The sequence below is a fragment of the Buteo buteo genome, chromosome 13 (assembly GCF_964188355.1).
Source record: "Buteo buteo chromosome 13, bButBut1.hap1.1, whole genome shotgun sequence".
Lineage (NCBI taxonomy): Eukaryota > Metazoa > Chordata > Aves > Accipitriformes > Accipitridae > Buteo > Buteo buteo.
In genome coordinates this window covers 32,126,067-32,132,066 of record NC_134183.1, presented here as the reverse complement: position 1 = coordinate 32,132,066, position 6,000 = coordinate 32,126,067, and the positions used below count along the sequence as shown (strand labels likewise).

The 6,000-nt window shown below is 49.6% G+C and overlaps 1 protein-coding gene across 2 annotated transcripts in view; it reads left to right on the top strand.

Annotated features, from left to right (window-relative positions):
- Window positions 1-2,697: 2,697 nt before the first annotated feature.
- The window catches only part of THSD4 (thrombospondin type 1 domain containing 4), a 334,612-nt gene continuing 331,309 nt past the window's right edge, over window positions 2,698-6,000 (top strand). Inside the window, exon 1 of one of the 2 annotated variants that reach the window (XM_075045410.1) lies at window positions 2,698-3,019. The gene's annotated coding sequence lies outside the window, so the exon portion shown is untranslated. Of the gene's footprint in view, window positions 3,020-3,077; window positions 3,321-6,000 lie in introns of those variants that run through there. The other variant, XM_075045411.1, reaches the window with a different exon arrangement.

Here is a 6,000-nt window from a genome sequence, read left to right as displayed (position 1 = left end):
AAGAGCAGCCAATAGCCTGACTATATTGTTTTTTTCCTTAGATAGCCACATTTGTTATGTGAGACCATGAAAGACTTCAGATAACATTGCAATATAATGAGAAGAGGAGACTCGTAGCTCTGCAATTGTTCAGAAGAAATTGAGTGTCAGCCGCTCTGATGCACAGATAAGGTGTGGGAAGGACTGCTCCTCTCCCCCTCAGCAGCATGACAACAACTTCCTCTTGCACCGCTGGGAAAATACGACGCATGCTGTTCTGAACAGTTCATCGGCAAGGGAAAGAGGAGATGGAGGAATGAGAGATAGGACTCTGCATTAGCCCTTGGGAGGGAGCAATCATTCCAAAAGTCAAACAGAAAACAAGAGGGATATTAGGGAAATTAGAGTAAAGGCAGCAGAAGAGACAGGAGGGGAAGACAGAGACAAGTGTATGTTCCTTGGCTTTCCAAAAGGCCTCCTTGTGGTCTCTGCTTTAATGTACCATGGCTCTGACTCTTCTGATGCTATTAGGGCCCAGCCAAACCGGCCTTTGGGACCTCCAGGGTGGAGGCGAACGCTGTTCAGCTTCCCTTAATGTAGAAGCAAGTCTTCATCCCCCTGAGGGCTGACAGAGTTCAGTAGCTAATTTTCAGACTGGCACAGGTTAAGTAATCTTTCCCCTAGTATCAGGAGTTAGGAACTGTCTCAGGCAGACCAATCCCACCATGTTGGCTAAGTACGTTAATTACTTTATTAATACCTAAGTCCTTAGGTCTTTGCTCTTGAAAAGAAACTCTTGTGTCTGGTCTATCTGGCTGCAGTTGTGTCTCTCCCAGAAGCAAACGGTAGTTATATATTTGGCAGAGTAGATGAAGTAGAACATTTACTTTGTCGTAGAGATTAGAAGTAAAATACTGTAATCTGCTGGAGCTATTCTTGCCCACATTCTACCTGGCTTAGCAATTAGTTACTTATTTATGTATTTCATTAGATCGTGGCCAGAGTAGAGCAGCATTTGCTTCCTGCTAGATTGTCTACCACTGCCAAACAGGATTCAGTCTAGCTTCTGAAGCACAGAGACGGGTTTACCTGATACTAAACCACAGCATAACTCGGGACGGACTGGAGGAATTATCTCTAGATTATGTCTGTGGTTTCCAAACCCATTTACTTACTACAAGTGAGACCTCGATCTATTGGAGGTAGCATAGCTACCCTTCTCTTAGCGTTATAATGCAGCCTTTCTTTGCCTGTGAGAAATCTTTAACATACAGCTGTATACAGCTGTCTTTTTAGAACCAAGATCTGCCGTGGAGCCCACAAGACATCTGAAACTGCTTGGGAGTGCTATGCTGTGGCAATTGCCTGGTGAATGTACAGGAAAAAGTAAGTTTTCTGCAGTAGATCTTTTGCTTAGAGTCTCTTGCTATACATGAGCTTGGGAATGGAGCAGGTTTTTTTGGTGCAATCAATAGCACAGTCAACACATCATCTTTTACTGGTTCGGCTGGGTTCAAGTGTAAGCGAGCCCAAAATGTTGCCAAGAAAAAACAACCTGTTTTGCTGTGCTTTAAAGCAAATGGGTTCACCTGGTTGGGTCAGTTCCAGCACAAGAATAATAGTCTGGGGGTTTTTCTAAAGCATAAAACTAAATGTTGCAATGAACTGTTGCCAGTGACTATCTGGTTCTAAGGTTTAGAGCTCATGCTGGACACTTTATTGCACTGTTCCATAAAAATGCCCTTAGGGATCTTAGGTCCTGTACGCTTAATGTAAAGCAGGAACAGAGAGACAAACCCAATTTTTTCCTCAGATGCCGACTCAAAAGTTATCAAGAAAAGATCCTCCTCGTCTATGCTCGTCCATGGTTTGCTTTTCACAGTGCCAGCGTATCGCTGTTGCTGGCTTGGTTTCAAGACTTTTGGGCAAACGCTGGCCAAGGATCACGCATGATCTTCTAGCTGTGAGCAATTTTGCTAGAAGCAGATGGTCTTTCACCCAGCCAGTGGGTAGGAAGATGGCACTCGCCTCTCCTGTTTTCTCACGGCATCGGAGGGCAGCAGCACGGGGCGCCTTAGTGCCCTCGTCGCCAACAGCCTGAGGCCGTAGGGAGGGAAGAAAACATAGGCTGTAATATACTGTACGACATAAACATGCAGAGCGGCTCTGCCAGCGCAGACGCTCCCCTCCCGCCCGCTGGCAGCCCCGGGGCCTGTGGCAGCCCCCGGGCCTGTGGCAGCCCCCGTCGCTCAGCACCTGCCCCGGCCTCCAAAATGCCGGTGTTACCGGGGCGCGGGCGGGAGCGCGGGGTGGGGAGCGCAGGTGCTACCGCGCCGTTCGGCGCGGTAGCACCTGCGCTCCCCACCCCGCGCTCCCGCCCGCGCCCCGGAGTGAGGCGTCGGGTCCCTCAGGCGCCGTCGTAGCCCCCGCCATACGCCGCCTTCCCCCCCGCACGTCCGCGCACCGGCGCTGCTGGAAGGTGCGGTTCCCCTTTGCCTCCCCCGGCCTCCTTTCAGGCGGGTCTCCGCCTCGTTCGGCGGCTTCCCCGGGGCAGCGGGGCCGAACGTCGTTAGCGCCGGCCCGCCTGAGGGAGAGGGAGGGGAGGACGGGCGGGTCGGGGCGGCTGCGCGCCTCGCCCGGGCGCGTCTCGGCGGGGCGGCGCGGCCGCCAGGTGGCAGCAGGCGGCGGGCAGCGCGCCGCCGTTCCCGTTGCGCGGGAGGCAGGCGGGGAGCGAGGGGGGGAGAGGCTGTCCCTCAGCCCCGTGAGCCGCCGGGAACCTGCCTCGGGTCTCTGCGGGGCGCCCTCGCGGGCCGCGTCTCCGGCGTTCCCGGCGGAGGGGCCGCCGCCTCCCATGCGCCGGAGGTCCGCCCGCGGGTGTCAGCCCTCTCGCCCCCGCCGAGCGGAGAGCGCCTCGTCGCGGGGCGACCGGACGGGACGTGCGCCGCGAGGGACGCCGGCGCGGAGCGGTGAGGAGGAGGAGGAGGCAAGGCCCGGCCGCCCCCGCGGCGGCAGCGCCCTGAGGAGGGGACCCCCGCGCCAGGTGGGCGGCGAGCGGGTCGGGCGGGCTCTCGGCGCTTTGCCGGGGGTGGGGTGTGTGTGTGGGGGGGAGCGGGCGTCCGGACGGCGGTGCCGGTGCGGCTGGGGTGCGCGGGCAGTGCCGCGGGGCGGCCGCGGCTCGGGGGTGGCCGGAGCTGCGAGGCCGCGCTGAGGGCTGCTCTTAGTCTGGGTCCGGGATTGAAGCCGCGGCCCGGGGAGCTTTCGCTCTCGCCGGGCTGTGAGAGAGCTTTCTGGTCCGCTCCGCGGGATTCCTGCGCCTCGTGTTTTCGCCTGGGTTTGGCTGTGTAAGTAGCCATTTCAAAGCCGCTTTCCTTGCAGGCTCGGTTTCGCGGGGCTGCATCCAGAGGGTGTGTGAGGAGGAGCCGCTCCGTTTTGCCGCGGTGTCCCACCAGAAGCAGTACCCGCACGTAGTCTGAGCTGGATCCAGCAGTTTGTATGAGAGAGTAAAAGACGCGAATAACTCTCCTCGCGAAGAATGCGTGTCGCAATTGTTCTTGTTTCGGGCCAGATCTTTTGGTCTGTCTAAGCACAGAGTGCAAAGCATGAACTGTGTTGGTCGTTCGGTATTTCTCTTCACGCTCTCCTCCTCCTGGCTTTGTTACGCTCTCGCCTGCGCTTAAATTCTAGCAACACTCGAGCTGTTCGTGTTCCGTTGTCAGGCTACAGGGGTGTACGCTGTAGCAGAGGGGAATCTCAGAATGCCACCTCTTCTCCACCTATAGCTTTACGTTTTTCCAACCGTCAGTGTGTACACACTGCTGCGTCTAATAGCCCTTGACACTTGCCGTTGATTCATCCAGACATTTTTTTCGTGCTAGAAGCATGAACAGTTCAGAAAACCTGGCAGCAGTGAGTTCCACAGGTATTATTAACCTGTTGTGTGGAAAAACTATTTCCTCTTGCTGCTTTTAAATCTATCGCCTGATGCTCTTCAGTCCTTGTAAAATGAATTATGCTTGTTCTCTACTTGCTATCTTTGCGCTATTTCAGGACCGTGTTCTTCTGTTGTCTACCTCAGCTATCCCTTATTTCAAGGTAAAGAATTCTTAGCTTTTTAGTCACTTCTTGTATGGGAGTTCTTCCGCATCTCTTGCCAGTGTCATCACCTTTTTCTGTATTTTTTCATTCTTTTATATGTTTTTAATCAAGGGATCAGCAAAACTAAGAGTTACATTCAAGATGTAGTAATCTACTGGTTGATGTGATTTCCACCCATTCGGTATCATCAGGGATTTAAAATGAAACCCGATACAGCTGTAATTCTTGGTGCTTTCTTTTCCATCACCTCTCTCCCATGGAATCTAGTGGGACAATGGAGTTAAATAGACTAGGAGGGACTGCCTTTCAAGGAGGAAAGTGCCGTAAAATGGGAATTTTTACTGAAGTTAGAAATAAGAGGTCAGCTGGTTTGGGTTATTGTATAGAGAGAGGCCTTCAAAATGAGTGTAGGTAGGAAACATGGATTATTTGTCACAGTTGTGCCCTGAACATAGTTTGTCAGGTTTTATTTAGGAGCAGGGCTAATCCCAGGTTTTGCTGATGGTGACTCTAATCTGAAACAGTTCCGCCGGAATTGAAGGAGCAACTTCTGATTCCTGACTCTAACTCTTAGAAGGACTTGGAGGTGTTGCATGGTGCAAGATTTCTTGCACCATGTGCAAAGAATGTGTGTCTTTTCACGCTTTATACAACAGGTTCATTCAGAGCTCCAGCAGAATTATTTGCAGAAAATTAATTAGGTTGCTGATAGGCAGTGATAAGTTTTATGATCGCAGTATAAACCCTTTGCTTTTGCTGTAGAACAAACTGAGTAACTGTTGTGCTAGGCAAACGTGCATTAAACGAAGCCTGAAAGCAAACCCAAAAGGAACAGAATAATATTGAAGACTTAGATTGGCCCGAGTGCGTGATTCCGTACAGACAGTGACAGCAGAAAAGTTCGTTTTCCACATAGTAGTCTCACTTCTCTGTGATGTGACATCAGATGTGTGATATTCGGACCATTCACAGTGCCAGTTGTACTGAAAATGGAGGTGAAGAAGTGCTGGTTGGACACTTAGTAGTGATGCTTTGTTCAGATTTTTTTACTTTAAAACTCGGGTTTATCATCTACAGTTAAGTGCAGTCAGTGTAGAGACTTCTATGGCCTTTGAGTTGTCCGTTAGAGAAAGTTAAGGTTTGATGGATAAGCACTTAAAAAACTAGGAAACTCCAAAGTCAACCATGCATAAGCAATTTTTACTGTGTTCCCTGTAGTGTTGTATTATCATAACAGGCTTCAGTTTTAGAAGGTTGTTATTTTTTTGCAAGTAGGAAAAAAGAGCAGAAAACTTCCTGTATCAGACCAATGTCTCAAATAGTTTGGACCTAGATAGTATCACTTCTACCACTGTAGATAGGCAAAGCATTTTGTAGCTTTTAATTGTGAAATGGTTCCAGTGGTCATAGTGCTAGCTGGAGAATGTATTCTATGAAAAGTCTTGTTTTCTTAAGTAGGCACATATACAGTTCTGTTATTAGTTCTTTTATTTTCAGAAAGCAGCTTAACCTGATATAAATGCAGTTTGGAGGGTGAATCGGGTAATTGTAAAGCTAATTCAGTTATGAATATGTGTGGTTTGAATATGTGTGGTTTAAATATATGATCAACGCACATGATTGTATTGTTAATCTATAGTATAGTAGGTTAAGAGCGAGCAGATTATTGTGTGTTTTGCGTTTAAATAACTTCTCTTGCATTCAGGATAGTACATGACACTAGATTCTGTTTATGTATGTTAGATTTTTAGGGAGAATGCATGGTCTAGTATTTCACTTAGAAGATAAATTAGGGAGATGTTAAGCAGATAAAAATAAAAAAGACTGATTAACAGAGTGATCTGATGGGCACTGAATTTGGCCTCCTATCTTACCCTGTATAAAGGGAGCATAGCTGAAACAGTGTGCTTCAGCATTGCCTGATTA